The 18,025-nt window shown below is 47.3% G+C and overlaps 1 long non-coding RNA gene across 1 annotated transcript; it reads right to left on the reverse strand.

The window, feature by feature from the left end:
- Positions 1–412: 412 nt before the first annotated feature.
- On the reverse strand, positions 413–16,306 carry LOC141569137 (uncharacterized). The gene is made up of 3 exons (XR_012492546.1): positions 16,003–16,306; positions 1,748–1,939; positions 413–711 (listed from the first exon to the last, which is right to left on the reverse strand). It is a non-coding gene; the product is annotated as an uncharacterized LOC141569137 (long non-coding RNA).
- Between the last annotated feature and the right edge of the window lie 1,719 nt (positions 16,307–18,025).

Raw genomic sequence — 18,025 nt, forward strand, 5'->3', positions numbered from 1 at the left:
GTGTTACATACTCAGAGTTACTTCCAAGTACCTGTTGGGTGCAGGCACGGAGCTGGCCCTGGGGACCCTGCTGTGATGGAAACAGGCAAGGCTGCTGTCTTTTCTGGGTCCAGAGAGGAACCTGGAGATAATGAAACACATGCTGTGGGGAGCAGAGGGTGGGAAAGGGGGATCAGAGGCCTTGGGGGGAGCAGCCTTGTCTGGGGGACTAGAGGGGAGAGTCACAAACATCTCCTTAAAGAAGTGATTCTTTTTATTGTGGTAAAACATACATACCATAAAATGGACCATTTTAACCATTTTTAAGTGTATAATTCGATGGTATTAAATGCATTTACATTGTTGTACCACCATCACCACCATCCATCTCCAGAACTTTTTCATCTTCCCAAACTGAGACTCTGACCCCATTAAACACTAAATGCCCCTCTCCGCCCCTGGCAGCCACCATTCTCCACTCTGTCTCTACGGATTTGACTCCTCGAGGGACCTCATGTAAGTGGAATCACAGTCTTTGTACTTTTGTAACTGGCTTATTTCACTCAGCATAATGTCCTCAAGGCTTATCCATGTTGTATCATGGGTCAGAATTTCCTTTCTTTTTAATACAACATTATTCCATTGTATGGATAGACCCCACTTTGTTTATCCATTCATCCATCGATGGAGACTTGGGTTGCTTCCACCTTTTGGCTACTGTGAATAGCGTTGCTGTGAACATAAGAAGTGATGTTTAAACTAAAGCCTATTGCATTAAAATGAAATATTAATATTCATGGTAATAATCCATAAGGTGTTATAGAAAGGGTTTTAGAATTAGACCTGTGCTCAAATCCTGGGGCTGTCATTTACCAGCTGTGTGACCTCGGGCAAACTACTTGATCTCTCTGAGCCTCAATTTCTGCATCTCTCAGAAGAGGGAAAGAATGTCCATCTTCTTGGATTGATGTTAGATGTAGGGCCTCTAGGACAGTGACTGGCGCAGAGCAGGTGTCAGTAGTGCACTAGGCCTTCCTCATTTCCTGCTGCTCCCAGGACTGCCATGTGCAATTACATGTTGCTCACTGCCCAAGGGCATGTGGTCCAGAGACTCAACTTGCCAGTCTGAATCCAGGGGACAACTTCTGCCTGGAGCAGTACCTTTTCCCCACCCACACAAAGGCATATACGCGCTAGTGTGGCCCCAGCCTCCATCTACATAGGCACACAGGCTTATCCCTGCTTGACAAGAGAAGGTTGGTAGGGCACAGAGAGGCTAATTAACCAGCCCGAGGCCACACAGCGGCACTCGAACCCTTTTTGATGTGAGGACTTGGTTCCAAGCCTGAAGCACAGAGGAGCAGCCCGGAGCCTTGTGCAGGCGAGCAGAGAAGGGCCCCGAGCTGCCCTTCAGCCTCCCCCCTCCTCCCTCTCTCCATTAAGAAGCGGAAACTGAAATGAAAAATAAAAAACTCCATCTCTTTCATGGTAAGGCTCCACCTTGGGGAGGCTGCCTTAGGGTGGCCGCTGATACAGGGCTCTGCGTTGTTGACGATGTCCCCCCTCCTGGCCCCCTCCCTGACTTGTTCCTTCCATCCTGGGATCATTTTCCAGACAGCCCAGATCCCAGCCCGCCAGACTATTTAGTCTGGCTTTGGTGACCCCCGTCTGACTGCAGGCAGGACGCGCTCAGGTTTCCAGGCCTCCTCATTACAATCACAGAGCCCCCCTCCTGGCCCCCGCCCTGGCTTCTTACACAAACACTTACCTTCAGGCCCAGGACTTCCTGGCAGCTTGCTTTAGACCCAGCCACCGGCTTCTAGAAGGGAGGGCCAATGCTCTACGACACAGCCCTCTGTCCAGAGTTCTCTGGGCCCCCATTTGTCGCTCTCAAATGTTCAAACTTTGCTGTATGACATTCCCATCTCAGTCACCTCTCCTCGACTCGCGGGGGCCACAACTACTGGGGATGCAAGTTCATTAAAAGAAAAAAAGATGACGCTAATTACAATATTTTTCCATCAGTTCATGGCTGCTAGATAAGTTATTTGTTCTTGCTCCGTGTCTCAGGTGGCGACACTGAGGCCTCAGAGAGAGAAAGAAATGGGCCCAAGCCCGTGAAGTAGGAAGTGACAAAGCCAGGAATTGAACTCAGATCTTTGGGCTTCCCAAATCAGCTCAACTTTGATGTAATTCAGTCTTACTGATCTCTTCCCTGACATGATGTCCTCTCTGTTCTGGGTCCTGTGCTATCCTTTAACAACTCCTTCTGAGAATCTCCTGATAGCTCCTGAGAAACTAGGAAATTGGATATCTTGGGCACAGAGCTACCTTATTTTTGTCATCTTACTTGGGCACAGTGGAGTAGGGAGGGAAAAGGTGGTGGTCCCTGCACCCTAGGGTGCTTTAATTCGATAAGTCAAATGCCTTTAAGAAACCTGTGTACCTGGCATCTTGCCAGAAAGACTGGGCAGTAATCAACATTAATGGCTCCCATTCGTTAAGTGCTGACCATGTGCCAGGCACCAGGGAAAGTTCTGTATGTGCAATTCTCTCAGTAGGTTGAGGTAGATACTATGTCTACTCCCCATTTTAGAAACTAAGGCCCAGAGTGGGCAAGTGACCTGGAGAAGGTCACTCTGCCAGCAGACAGAGGAGTCTGGATTCCAGCCCAGGAGCCATGCTCGTCTCCACTAGAACATTCCATTTGGGTCAACACTCATGGGTGGGGATGGGAGGCTGGAGTTCAGGAGTCTTTTTCACACTTCTGTTTTTCTTCTTTACCATGAACATGCTTGATTTTCATAATACTAAAGACAAACCAACATAATCCGCAATGACAGCAACAAACTATATGATCCACCTTGGTGCCCATTCAATTTTTCTTTAACTGCGTTACATGTAACTAAGCTTCCTTTAATTCCCTCCTTCACACACACACATGCCTGGGCTAACTGCTGTTGACAGTTTAGTGTATATTCCTGTAGATTCCCCCCTATCCGATGCTAATATGTATGCAGACGTATCCTTTCATAGGACTTTCGAACCCATACATATTTGCAACATTTGATTTTTAAAAATCAATAGGAAATGTATTGCTTTTCCTATTGGGAAGAGAATAAATATATTAAAAATTAAATCAAATTTCAAAACATCTCTGGGTTGGGCGTTTCAAAGTGGTGAAGGCAAAGTTCTATTCCAGAAAGTTCCACACCCGCGAAGCTGGATTCCCCACAGAGCCCCTCAGATCCCAATGTTTGCCTTTTCCATGCAGTAGGGGGTAGGAAGGGAGCAGAGGATGCCTCTAAATCCCAGAGGCTTGCCCAGCCACCCCCTCCCCACTGCCCCTGGTCGATGAGCTTTGTGTTTAGTTTGTCAATTCAGCAAAACACACTGCCCCGCCCGGATTGGAAGGTGATTGCCTACTAGCCAATTAATTCTGCTTTAATTGCTCAGACTCTAAAACGCAGGCCTGAACAGCTAATCTCGCAGGGGGTGGTAGGCCTGGCAGATGCTGTTCTATCAGCTCTGGGGAGATGCTCAGAGGGTCTGAGAAAAAAGCAGCGGTTCTCTGCAGGGCCCTCCGGGTGGCCTGGAAGCAAGGGGCCATTGGCCAGTGGGGATGTAGCCCAGAAAATGAGCCTACAATAAGGCCACCAGCACCAGCCATAGAGAGCAGTAGAAAGGGGTGTATTGGGGTCTAGTCACGGTTTACCTCCCCACTTCCGGTCTATTTTTCAAACCCGACATGATCTGGTTTCTTTTTTTCCTGTGATCTGCCTTCCCCATCCGAGTGTCAGCTGCCAGAGGACAGGGCCTTGTCTCATTCACAGCTGTCTCAATACTCACCCAGTGCCTGGAATATAGTATATGCTTAATAAAAAGTGGTTTGATTGAATGAACATATTCTGCCCTTTCCAAATCATCTCCTGCCTGCAACTGCTAGGGAAGTCTCAGGAGAATCCCAAGAGCTAGATGGGGAAACTGAGGCCTAGAGAAAAGGCTTGGTTTGTTCAAGCCACTGTCTGGTTCAAGCTGTCTTTCAAGTTTGCTCCGTATGGATGGCCCTCTTCCAAGTAGCCCTCACTCATCTTCACAGGAGTAGTGCGACTGGTCACCGGCTGACAGAACAGAAGGTGGGGTGTGGTGGGGGGGGAGCACCCATGCTACTCTCTTTTGAAAGTGGTGTCTGTATCAGACCCCTCCACGATTTCGCAACTGCCTCATTATGCACCAAGCACCAAGTTCGCCTCTGCTTGGTCTGTGCCTGGGGGGTAACTTGCTGTTCTCCTGGGGACCATTAGGGCAGGCCCTGGAGAAGAAAATGATATGTATCTAATCTCTGACTTTCAAATGAGGGCAGGGATTCATCAAGGACTTCAGATGGAGGGGCAGGATGGCTGTGCAAGTGGGGCCTCCCCTAATTCTGTCCCCACCTCAAACTATTCCTGGCTACTACGGGTGCCCTCTAGGCTGGTGAGGTTGGGAGGAAAAGAGGCCGGGATGGATGAAGGAGGAAGTGAGGTGGGAGCTAAGGAGAGAAACGGAGCCAGCAAGGCAGGGTGGGAAACAGAACAAAGGGGGCAGGAAGCAGAGGAGAAAGAAAAAAAAAAAGACAACAGACAAAGATGCCAGGCTTTCCAGAATGGAAGGAGGCACAGGAGGAAACATGTAAGGCAAAAACAAAAAGGAAGAAATAAAGGGTAAAAGAAACTCAATAGGGTTTGAAACAAAGCCATGGAGAAAACAAAGGCAAAGAACAAAAGCAGGCAGAGGAAGAAGCACAAACACGGAGAGAAGGCTGCAGAGGCCTCCAGGATGTTATCTGCCCATCCTGAGGGGGCATCTGGGCCAACAGCGTGGCCCCAACCTCGCCCTGGTCCCTCACCCCAGCCCTGGTACCCACAGGCTCCCAGGAACCTTTGGGACAATCAGCTGGACCTCCTCCCTTTTCCCCAGCCCGGCCTGCTCTGATTGGCCAGTCTCCTAGGGGGAGGCAGGCCACGCCCACCCATCTTTGCTCCACCAAGGCAGAAGCCCTAGAGACCCAAAGGCTTCTTAAAGGGTTCTGAGCCACCCCAAGTCCTCCCGCCCCCTCCTTCCCCACCACCTAGAAAGCTGTCCAAGTGGAACAGCCTGCAGCTATTACAATAAACACCTCAGCCGCAACCTGTCTCTCATTTGCATATTAGCAGCCTTAATTCTGATGAAATATGCAAATGTATGCAAAATGAAATTCATCTCATAATGACACAAGGCGATTAAACAATTTTTATGCTTAAATATTCTGTTTAATGAAATCAAACAGACCTGCGCGTGTGACAAATTCTCCACAGCATGGAGAAATTAGTGGGGATAAAAAAAAAAAGAGTACTAAGGCACCAGCACCCCCAGCATAGCCCAGATCTCACCTTTTTTGGTGAGAAGAAAGGGGGGGAAAAGTGTGTTTTTGATAGCCAAATGAACTGAAAATTATGTTACTGAAAACTGCTAAAATAAGTTAGAAGCAATATGCCTTTGTTTTCGGTTCTTGAGAGGAATCCCCAAGCCCCGCCCACACCGCGACAATATGGCTATGATCTATTTCTCCTCCACATCGGTGGAAGAAAGGGAATCACATCCGGGCAGCAGGGAGACTGGTTCAGCCACCACCTGGGTGCCCAGGAAATGGTGTGAGGAGCCCTCTGCCCACCTAGCACCAGGAGGCTGGCCAGCAGCGACTCTCAGCCAGATTGCTTGTTTTGCTCACCTGGGCAGAAGGAGTGCTTGCTTTGGCCACTGGGAGACAGCTTGAGGGCATTTGTGTTGTTAGCCCTGATGGGGGAAAATCTATTCTGATATTTACTTGCAGGAGAAGAGGAAGAGTCGAGAAAGAGAAGGAGAAGGAAGAGGACAGCGTGGAGGTGGCAGAGAAAGGAACAGGATGAGGAAAAAGAGGTGTAAGATCTGGGGATAGAAGAAGAGGGATTATAGGAAAAAAAATGGGCAGGAAAGGAGGTGAAAGGAGAAAGAAAAAGAACAAATAATGGCCAATATGTTTGGGCCACAGCTATGTGGGCTATAGCTTTTCTTACACATGATCTCCTTGACTCCTCATATCAACCCTATGGGTGTAGAATTATTGTCATGATAATATGATAATATTGTATTGGTAATGAGAAAGCCAAGGTTCAGAGTGGAGAAGTACATTGTCCAAAGTCACGCTGCAGAGGTGAGTGGAGGACCGGTTTAGGATTTGAATGCAGACCCACTGAGCTGCTGAAGCATGATCCCAGGGGGCTGGGGAAGGGGAGCTAGTCTACAACCTCACCTTAGGAATCTGGGATATCTGAGCAAACCTTCAAAAGGTAATTTGCATAGTGAGAAGAGGGTTCCTGGGAAAAATCCATTTGGGCGTTGAGTAGGAGCCTGAGGCACAACGTATTTGAGCTCTCAATAGCATAGCCTTCTAGGATCTCATCGAAAGGGCCCCGTTTCCTCTATTGCATCATCATTTTAATATGGACTTATTTCTTGCCATCTCCCAAATAGCGTGTGCTTTCCAGAAGGGCAGGGCTATAGCTGGTTCACTATCTGGAATGTACTCAGGAATTGCCCTTTCATTTTGTGTCTTGACTTTTCTTCCAGGGTCAACGTTGCCTTCAAAGTGACAGGGAGTGCTACCCTAGGATCCTTGTCACTCCCCCTGTCCTGGAGGAGGAAAAGGAGCTCTTTCTGGAACCCTGAGGTTCTGTGGGTGGGGAGAACAGGGATGACCCAGGAAGAGAGCAGCTCCTTCCCAGACGAAAGTTCTTGTTCCTGGGTAATAGATGACAACTCCTGGCTGCGATGGGGCAGAAAGGTGTGGGAGACAGGTCCCAGTGAAGAATCAAAAGCAGGAAGCCCTATCCATACCAGCCCCCCTCAGCCACCTCCCACTAAGGGCCTCAGAGGGGAGAGGCTGGGAGCCAGGATTCTCTCCTTTTATCCCGACTTTGTGATCGCTGGCATTTTATCCAACCACTCTAGGCCTCTGTTTGCCCAGCCGAGAAATGGGAAGAATCTCTTCTCCTGACTCCTAAGATTTCTTTTGGCTGTACTCTTTTTGAATTTGATTTCTAAATTCAGAACCCATAGGCGACTTTAAAAATAGATCATAAAGGCAATATATCCCAACGTGCCTGTGATGTACGGAGCACTTGCTCTGTGTCTGCCACTATTCTAAGAGCTAGTTTACATTTATTATCTCATTTAATCCTCACCATAATCCTGTGAGGTAAGAACTATCATTATCCTCTTTGGCAAATGAGGAAACAGAAACACAGAAACCTCAGGTTACTTATCTGAGGTTGCCCAGCTGGTTAAGTGGCAAGGCCAGGATTGAAGCCCAGGTAGTCTGGCTCTAGCTGCTCTACTATAACAATTGTCACCCCAATAAATTTAATAAAATAAATAAATAAAAAACAACTACCATAATAGCTGCTAGTATTTTGTGCATGCCTCACACTGCATGGAGCTCTGTGAGGGAGATAGTGCCTTTATTTCCACGTTATCAGTAAGGAGATAGAGGCTCAGAGGAGGTCATTGATGTGTTCAAGGTCATACAGCAAAATCACCGGCTGTGGAGACAAGTATCCAAGGCTTGAGACCAACAATTGTGATGGCCAGGAAGTTACCTTGATTTCTAGAGATTCTGGGCCATCTATCATTTTCATCTCCTCCTGATTCTAAGGTTGATGGACTTTGAGACAAGGACATTTCATTAGAAAATTAAGAGAAATACTTATAACTAATGGTTCAATTATAAAAGACATCATTGAGGAGCTATCAGTTTTATCACACTGCTGGTGACAACCCAAGGAACAGAGGGTGCATGTTGCTTTCCTGGAAGTGGGGGAGTTGGGTGGGCCTTTTCCTTCTGCTTAAAGGGGAGGTCACACGGCGCTGGAACAGAATAAAGGGCACTGTTAAAATCAGCTGAGCCCCACTGCGCTAAAACGTTGGCAATCACACGTCCGTTTCTGTGCCTGGTGCTGAAAGAGGCAGCTTTCGCAGACAGTTATGAGAATATTTACAAATTCAAAATTCATTCATTCACTCAGCAAATATTTCTCGGTGTAAAGCTCTAGGGAAGCAGAGCTAAATGGAACATACCTACTGCCTTCAAGCAGACCAGTGTCGTTGGGGAGGCACACTAGAAGATTGCAACAATAAACATAAATGGTACAAATACAGTGCAGGAACAGGGGAGGCATTTCTTCCCTGTGGGATATCAGGGAAGGCAGCCTGGAGGACGTCTCCCCTGAGTCTCCAAATACAACTTGGAACTTGCCAGAAAGGGAAAAGGACCTCCCCAGAGAGGGATTAGCATGGGCAAGTGTGGAGATGAGAAACTTTGGGGTGGGAGGTGGGCATGGGTCACAATCAGTGTAGGGCAAAGCCCTGGGGGAGAAAGGTGGGAAGTGAAGCTGGAGAAATGAGGGAAGACCAGATGTGAGGATGTCTGCATATTGGTCCTTCCTCTGTCACTGAGTAACCATGTGACCTTGAGGGAGTCACATCAATTCCCAGAGCCTCAGTTTCCTCAGTTTTGATAATGGGGAGGGATAAACGCTCCTCCTGCTGTGAGCATCAAGCACGCCTGGGTGTGCTTTGCCACTGGATGCTCTCGCCTTGTGTAATTGAACATCTCAGATTCTAATTAGGAGATTATCATCAGAGACAAAAACAGTGAGGAGAAAATTATCCCCTATTTGGGCATCCAGATGCCACATGCCTTTTCCTGTACCAAAACCAAATGGCACCAGCCTGCCCAGGGCATGAATGAACCCCTGTGCCTTCATCCCCACCCCTGCCCACTCTCCTCCTGGAAGTTTCTTCTACGTATCCCAGAAACCACACTCTGCCCGTTCCTTCCCTCCCTGGCACCTCTCAAGGCTACAGGACTCAGGCGTAACTGGCAGAGCCTGCCACCTTCAAGGCACAGCACCAGATCCTGGAGAGGCAAGAGGGTGGTTATACTGGGGTCCTGCCTCCCTCTCTGTGCTGGCGATGGTTTACAACCAATTGGATATGGATGGGCCTCCTAGAACAATCTCAGAGGTCACCATGTTTTTCCCTGCCTGAGTGCCTTTCCCTCTTAATGCAGACCCTGAGGGTAAAGGTGGGACAAGACACAGTTCCCCCTCCCCTCAAGGAGATTACAGTCTTGGAGGACTCATCCAAAGCCACTAAAGGATGACTTTTACTTACTTCCTTGTACTTTTCAACGTTTGTTCTTCCTCACCCTCTTCATGTCTCTCTCTCTCTCTCTCTCTCTCTCTCTCTCTCTCTCTCCCCTGCCCTCCCTCCCTTTTGTTTTCTTACACAACTGGAAAGTGCCAATTTTACAAAAACAATAAAGCTATTTCCAACAACAATATCAATCGTCACTGCCCTGGAACGTTTTTTGCCAAACTCCCCATCTCCTGCTAGCGGAGAGCTGTCAGGACCATGGGCCCCCTGGCTGGACAACACGTCAGTGGGATGCCCAACTCTCCCTTCTGAACCTGGACTCTTAGCAGTTTGCTCTCAACACCTCCCCTTCACTCGGGCTCCTCTTTGAACTCTGTTCCTTTGAGGTGACCACATAATAGAACCGAGTGTTCAGAACATCCGTCCCTCTGTCTTGCCCCCCCATCCCGGCAGGGAATAGTTTGTTCTCCCGAGAAGAGATGCAAAGAAATCTGGATGGAGTCCTACTTTGATTGGGGCCCACCCTGTCTTTCCATTAGGTCGGCTGAAAGTCAATGTTTCCTCTGGAACGGACTGAAAAAATTAAGAATAAAATCCCCAGCAAAGCCCAAGCTTCCAACCACCACCACGTGTCTGCTTTTCCATGGCAAGGACGAGCAGAGAAATCTGATCTCTATGCTTTGTGGGGCCAAACGAACTCCGTGTGGATTGTCAGTGAGAAGGGCTGGGCCCTGACTGAGCCTCCTGCCTGGTGAGGGGGCTTAATGATTTGTGCAGACCTGCCGTGCTCCAGCCAGGGTCCAAAACACTGTACGTTGATTCCGGTGGATTGAGAGCCCCCGCCCCTGTCCCCCTGGGTGTTCTCGCATTCTTTTCTCTTACATACTCCCGCCTTTCTACCCCAATGGCATCCAAGAAGCGTGAGAAAGCCTGAGGTGGACATAATCACTTTCCCAGGCCTTAATTAATTTGGTGTCATTGGCTAATTAGCTGGAGGTGTCATTCAGTCCATCAAGACTCCGGGGTTGCTCAAGCTAGATAGGTCTTCAGGTCCTCAGGGCCATCAGACCCCCTTCAGCCCATAGAGGAGCAGATCAGGCCGAGGAGGAAAAGGAGAGGCCCAGGGTTACCCTGCAAATGAGGGGCTGGCCTGGGCTTTGAGGTTGGGTCTTCTAACTTCTAGTTCTAGGGTCCTAGCTTTAATTCTCACTCATTTAATTTAATTTCCTTGTGCATGCATTTGTTCGTCAAGCCATCCCGCCCCTCTCTAGTCAAAATATACTCCTGTCACCCCGACTTTTAAAATTTCCTGCAGACTCAGAGCTGCCTTGGGGTCTTTGCACTTGCTGTTCCGTCTCCCAGGAAAGCTGTTTCCTTATGTCTTTGCATGGCTGTCTCCTTATGGTTATTCAGGTTTTAGCTTCACAGCCATCTCTTCCAAAAGGTCTTTTTCAACACAATCTGTGTGACATACAGAAAGATCCTAGAGTGGACCCCAACAATTCTTTTTTTTTAATTGAGATATAATTGACATTACATTAGTTCCAGGTATACAACCTAATGATTTGGTGTTTATATATATTGTGAAATGATCACCACCACAGGTCTAATTAACACCTGTCACCATACAGAGTTACACATTTTTTCTCTTGAGATAAGAACTTTTAAGATTTATTCTCTTAGCAACTTTCAAATATATAATACAATATTATTAACTACAGTCACCACGTTGTACATTACATCCCCATGCCTCACTTGTTTTATAAGAGGAAGTTTGTACTTTTTGACCACCTTCACCCTTTTTTGCTCACTTTCCCTAAACTCCCACCTCTGGCAACCACCAATCTGTTTTCTATATCAATGAGTTCAGGTTTGTCTGTTTGTCTGTGTGTTTGTTTTTGGATTCCACATATAAGTGAGATCACACAATAGTTGTCTTTCTCTGATTTATTTCACATAGCAGAATGCTCTCGAGGTCCATCCATGTTGTAGCAAATGGCAAAATGTCCTTTTTTATGGCTGAATCACATTCCACTGTATAAATATATACTACATGTTCTTCATTCATCCATCAATGGACACTTAGGTTGTTTCATTATCTTAGCTGTTGTAAATAATACTGCAGTGAACGTAGGGGTGCAGATACCTTTTGAAGTTAGTGCTTCTGTTGCCTTTGGATAAATACCCAGAAGTGGAATTGCTAGATGATATGGTGGTTCTATTTTTAGTTTTTTGAGGACTCTCCGTACTGTTTTCCACAGTGGCTGCACTGATCGATTTACATTGCCTCCTGGAGCGCACACCTTTGTGTAATCACCTCCCGTTGAGGAAGAGTGGGGCCTACAACTTGCTGTTAACTAATAAATATGGCAAAGGTGACAGAACATCACTCTTGTGATTTGGTTTGCTGTGGAACAAAGGTGAGGGTATTCTGGGTGGGCCTGGCTTAATCAGGTAAAAGCCCTTAAATGAGGAACCAGGCCTTTCCTGAGAAAAGAGATTCTCCTTGCTGCCTTAAGAAATAGCCTTTAAGATCTAAGGGCAGTCTTCAGCTGACAGCCAGCAGAAAACTTGGGCCTTCAGTCAGACAGCCACAGAAACTGAGTTCTGCCAAAAATATCAAGGAAGTTGGAGGCAAGTCTTCCCCAGTTGAGCCTTCAGATTAAAACACAGCCCAGCCAGCACCTTGATGCATGCAGACTGTGAGACCCTGAGCTGAGCTCCCAGCTAAGTCCTGCCCAGACTTTTGGCCCACAGAAATGGTTGTATAATAAATGCTGGCTGTTTTCAGGTGCCAGATGGTAATTTGTTACTCAGCAGTAAATAACTAATAAAATGTAAAACAGGTCCGCTCCCTTTACTGGATGACCTTTACCATCTTTCATGTCACCTTTTCCATTTTCATCATTGAAGTTGCTACTCTCTGAAAAATATCATCTCAATATCAGTTTCTTGCTTATCTCCTATCTCTCTGACTCTGTGCTCCATGAGGGCAAAGGGTCTTGTTTGTCCTATTTAATCCTGAATTCCCTGACCACCAGTAGGTGCACAATCAATATTTTTTAATGAATGAGTAAATAAATAGATTATGGGGCAAAAATATGATACGGGAACAATAAAAGAAAATATCAATAAATTCAACTAAATGAAAAAATCTGCATTGCAAAATCTATGCCAAAAAAAAAAAAAAAAAGGCAAATTGGGGAAAACACTTGAAATTTATCACAGAAAAAGCTCTAATGATTGTATTCCCTAAAGAAGTAGTACAAATTGTGAAGAAAATGCTTCTTAAAACAAGTGAAAAGATGCTCAACCTCATTTGTAGTAAGAGAAATGCAAATGAGAACTGCGCCACCAGTTTCACCTGGTATCTGAGGAAAGAACAGCAGTGTGATGACACCATGTTAGCGAGGGTGCTGGGAGCAGAGTCTTAACCACCTGGAGAAGCAAGCACAGTGACAGCACCAGCCCAGGGAAGTCATAAAAAGTGCTGGGCAGCACCCACAGACCCCTCCCACCCTCGCAGTGCCAACTCTTGCCCAGTTCTCTGTGTCCCATCTTGCTTCCTCCATGCTCCCTTCCTCCTGCATGGCATATCTGAACTAAGACAGTTCTGGCCCCCAAAGAGCCAACCAAAGTGAGTGAATCAAGGGTCATCGTGGACCCCAGGGTCACCATCAGATGTGGTTACAACCCACCACTCCTCAGGTATGCAGAGGGACGGACATTGGCAGGTATAGTGGAGAAATCAGGTCTTCCCATGCAAGAGGCAGAAATTTTCCCAAAGGGTGGGATCCATTGCAGTTGGAGCTGGAGAATACAGAGTGGGAACCCAAACTCGAGGTCCACTAGTGCCTCTGCCACTAACCAGCCATGCCACTAACCAGGGCGCAGAGGGACCGGCCCTCACCCATTCTCCGTTTTATATGAAACAGGAACACCAGACTTGGGGCTCTCTGAGGCTCCTTCAAGCTGGGAAAATTCTGTGGTTATCTGGAGAGCATTTAGAGTTCACTCTGGGCCCCCTCAGTCTCAGACAGATTTAGACAAGTTTGAATGGGGCCAGTGCAAGTCAGCTGTGAAGATTAAGAGGAAGGGGAGATTGGCTCCGGGAAAGATGAAAGGCACTGACACATCTTGGCTTGGCAGGCTGCAGTAAAGGAGTGGCTGACAAATGTCTGGGAGAGGGGGACAGAAGAAACAACTCTAGGTGGGAGCTGTGGGCTAGCACTGAAGGCAGGATCAGCCATCAGGGGGCTGACGATGGGGAGGAAACTGCTACTACTATATGAGCCTGACCTGAGCTCATGTGTGTGTGATGCCTTGCTAAGCCAGGCAATGATAGCATTTACCCCCTCAGCAGCCACCACCACCACCTCTTGTCTGGACCACGGCCTCCGAACCAGGTCCCTGGGTTCAACTTTGCCCCGTTAGTGTGTACTCAACACAGGTCAGGTAATATAACTGCTACGTGTGTTCAATATCCTCCCATGGCTCCCAGCTCACTTTGAGTAAAGGCCAAAGCCCTTACAATGGCCACTAGGCCCTGCCTGATCTGCCCCGTAACCACCGTGACCCCATACCCTGTTTCTCTGACCATTCTCGGTCCCTGGGACGCACCCCAGGACCTTTGCACTGGCCATACCTCTGCCTGGACCACTCTTACCCCCAGATGATTCCACACCTCATTTTCTTGCTGCATTTGGCTCTTTACTCAGATGGCACCCTTTCACTGAGGCCGTCTCTGGCCCCCTCTCCAAGATGCCACTCCTCTCAACACACCTTATCCCTTCTGTTGGCCTTGTTTTCTCCCCAAGTCACTCACCTTCATTAAACTTATTATATAGTTTATTTCATCTTATCTGTGTCTATCTCTCCTGTTTGCATCCCTAAGAGTTGTTCTGTTCCCTGGTCTATCTCAAGTGCTTAGAAAGGTGATTGACATTTAGAAGATTCTCAAAAACACTTGTTGACTATTGACCATATATTGCCTGCGACTTAGGAAGCCCTTGTTCCCTGCTGGATACTGGGCTATGTGTCTTTGATCCAGTATTTCTTTTAACCTCACAGTAGACGGAAGATTCAAGTATAGTTTTTACTATCCCTATTTTACAGATGGGGAGACTGAGGCCAGAGAGGTTCAGTCTGGGGATATGCCCAGCATTTCATGGCAGGTAATGAGTAGCATTGGGGTTTGAACCCAGCCCTGTGTCGCTCCTGAGTCCTACCTGCTCCTTGATAACATACTCTGCTGCCTTTGATGAAGTTCTTTCAAATGATTTATTTCACCCATCCTCACAACAGTTCTAGGAGGTGGGATTTTTATTTCTATTGTCTGGATAGGGAAACTATCCAGAAAATGCAGAGAGGTCACGTCTCAAACGTCGCATAGAAAGCAAGAAATCTGGTTTTGAGCTGTGGTCTTTGATTCCCAATTCAGGCCCCTCTCCACTTTGCCTCCTGCTGTCTGACCTGTGGGCACAGATGTGGCTGCAGCATCCTCTCCGATAGACCAGAGACTGGCAGCTCCCCTGAGTCACAGAGGTGGATGCACAGACCACAGAGGGGCCTCAGCTGGGCGGGAGCCTCTGAGTGGAGGCTGTGGCTGTGATTTGGAACTGGTGGGGGCTACGCCACCAGCCAGGCCTTTCCAACTCAGCCTCTGCTGCATGGCCACACGTCCGCTGGCTTGCGTTTCTGTGGCCTTGATGCCTGAGGTCTCTGCCTTGATGTCATGTGTGCACACTGACCAGGGACACTGCCTCTGGAAGTGCCCCTGTAGGTCCTAGGACAACGAGCCTCTGGGCCATAAGACAGGGTCCTAGAGGACATCTTGGGCCCACAGGGACTTTGGCCATATCTGACCCCAGACTTTTCCGTCAGTCATGATTAAAGAGGCATCTGTGGAATTGTCCCTCCTTATCCATCCCTGTGCCCAGGCTGTGCATGTAGGGACCACCTCTGTCTTTATCACCTAAGTACCCAGCATCCAGTGGATGTTCAACTCATGTCTGTTGAATGAATATTAAACCTCAAGGATCTCCCTCCTCTAAAAATAAACACACTTCCTGAGAGCTTATTTTCTAGGTCCTATACCACAGGCACTTATATATACTAACTCACAATGATCCTGTGAAGTCAATTCCACAACTCTTGTCGTTTTACTGTTGAAAACACTGCAGCACAGAGAGGTTAACTAACATGTCCAAGACCACACAGCCAGGGAGTGAGGGTAAGGGTCAGAACCCAGACATTTAGACTCCATCATTCTTGCTCTGAACCACCACCTCCTCATACCACTAGACCACACTTAAACATCTTTATCTGGGGATGGGAAACACAGCACCCAGGGCATCCCCAGAACATAACCCCCCCCCCCGCCCTGCCCTGCAAAGCTTTCAGTTGGAACAGAGTCTCCAATTGCAGCAGCAGTGACTGGAGTCTGGGTTTCCCAGGCCAGCACACAGTCATATCCTTTTCCATAAAAGCCATTTGAGAAATGAATAACTAAATGCAGTGGCAGTTATATACCAACATAAGATATTACACATAAAGAAATTCACAAATCAGAAAAACGGCTCTCATCCTTATTTTTCTACCACAAAATGCAGTCTCGGTAGGCATCCCTTTTCCCCTCCAGGGTTATTATCAGATGCTCACTGCTAGTGGGCAGTGCCTGGACCCAGCAGCTCATGGGATGGTACTCACATGGCTGGAGGGCACTGGATGCATCCTTCCCGATGTAACATACTGCACATGCCTCATCACCCTCACTCCTTATAACTACACTTGTAAATTCACTCAACAAACCTTGGAGCACAGATTCTGTGCCACGCAGTGTGGGAGACAACTATCAATGTGCCGATCATTCTCCATCTTAGAGACACTGAAATGAAGGCAAGGTGTGAGTGGTTTGTTCAGTCTCACACAACTGGTGCATAGCCAGGCAGGATCCAACCCACGTCTACGTGACTCCAAAATCCAGGCTCGTATCCACTTTCCTCAATCTTGTAGCCTCAGTTCAGAGCAGGCTGATTTCTTTCTTTGTATCAGGCAGCTGTAAGTCCTGAAATAATATGGAACAGATGGGCTATTTGCTCTCCAGACCTGATTGAACTTCCTGAGCGCAAAAGGAGATTGCATTTCCCAGACTCCTTGTAGCTAGATGTGGCCATATGACCAGCTCTGGCCAATGGAACGTGAGAGGAAGTGATGGATCACTTCCTTGTTGAGGCAGTTAAGAGCCAGGTGCATCTGGCAGCTCTCTGTCTTCCCCCCCTTATTAAAGATGGTGGAGTTCCAGGAAGGAAGGAGGTTGGTTCCTTGTGTTACCCCTTGTACGGCAGCCCCCAACTTACATCCACCTGTGACATGACTGAGAAATAGGTGTCCATTATGCTGTTATTAGGATTTTGGGGCTTATTTGATTGCAAATATGATCACCTCCGTTGATTAATAAGAATAATATTTACAAGGAGGCTCGTGATCTGAGAAGAAACATCTGCCTGTTACTGAGGCCTCTTTGCAGATTTAGCACCTCCCAGGCATATTTGTTCATCTACCCATTAGCCCTGGTCATTTTCCTTTGTCTCCAGATCCTTTCTCTAGCCCTCCTTACACTGCTGTGTTCCAGGTTCACCTCTGTGGATTGCATGACCTGGCCTCTCTTAGCCTTTAACTTCTGGGTGATGGCAGGTGCCAGCAGGAGATCAGATTGCGGAGGGGAAGAGATTCAGTATTTATTATCTCTTTCTTCTCTCCTGGGCCCTGTTTTGGCAATAACCGAGTTTTTTCTACCTATAATCATAGCTCCTGTCAGGCCACAGTGTAAGATCTGGGATGCTTCTTCCTCCCTGTGCTTCTCAAGACCAGCAGTGGTAACATTTTACTGTATTGCTAGTCCCTCAGTGCCTCAACATTTCCTGTTGGTTCCCTAAACCCTGCCCACACCTCTGTGCATAGTCCCTTCTTGATATCTCTTCAGTTAATCCATTTGAAAATACAATTTATTTCCCACTGGGTCTCTGACTGATGTACCATGTATCCATCTATCCCATGTATCCATCCACCTACCATCCATCCATCCATCCATCCATCCATCCATCCACCCATGCACCAACTAACCCACATTTCTGTGATAAGCAGAAATGTGCTAAGCAATGTGGTAAGAGCTTTATCTAGTTATCTGTTTTTCTCAAGAGTCACCTCCGCAAAGAGACCCCCCCTGATGACCAAATCTAGAGCATCCTTCCCATTCAATTCTTTCCCATTCAATCTCCTCATCTTGCTGTAATTTTTCCTTAGCATTTATCATATTATACTCAAAATTTATTCATTTGATTATTTATTGTCTGTGTCACACACTTAGTGGCAGAGACTTTGTTCATCATATTTCCTGTTATATCTCTAGGATGACTCCTGGTGCATAGTTATATAGACATTTCACAAAATATTGGTTAAAATAAAAAAATGAAAGGGGAAGTCAGAGTCTTAGGAATGAAGCAATTTGCTCAGTTTCTCCCAGAGAGGATTAGAATGCAAATCTATCTGAGCCCAGAACGCTTATTATTAGTTGCTTTAGAATACTACCTATGGTCCCTCTCAGGCATGGGCTGACCCCATGGGAAGGGATGGAGAACACATCGCTCTTTTTGGGGTGGGAAACCAGGACCTTCTCTATACATTCTTGTCTCCATAGCATTTGCCTATTTTAGTGTCTTCAGCTCCTTTTGAAATTATGCGGGGCATGGATTCCTTTGATGAGGGGAGGGGCCATCTCTGGAGCCCCTAGTGTGTGCTGGCCACTTTGAAGTCTGTGCCTCGTCTAAGGTTG

Source organism: Rhinolophus sinicus, linkage group LG16, assembly GCF_036562045.2.
Source record: "Rhinolophus sinicus isolate RSC01 linkage group LG16, ASM3656204v1, whole genome shotgun sequence".
Taxonomy (NCBI): Eukaryota; Metazoa; Chordata; class Mammalia; order Chiroptera; family Rhinolophidae; genus Rhinolophus; species Rhinolophus sinicus.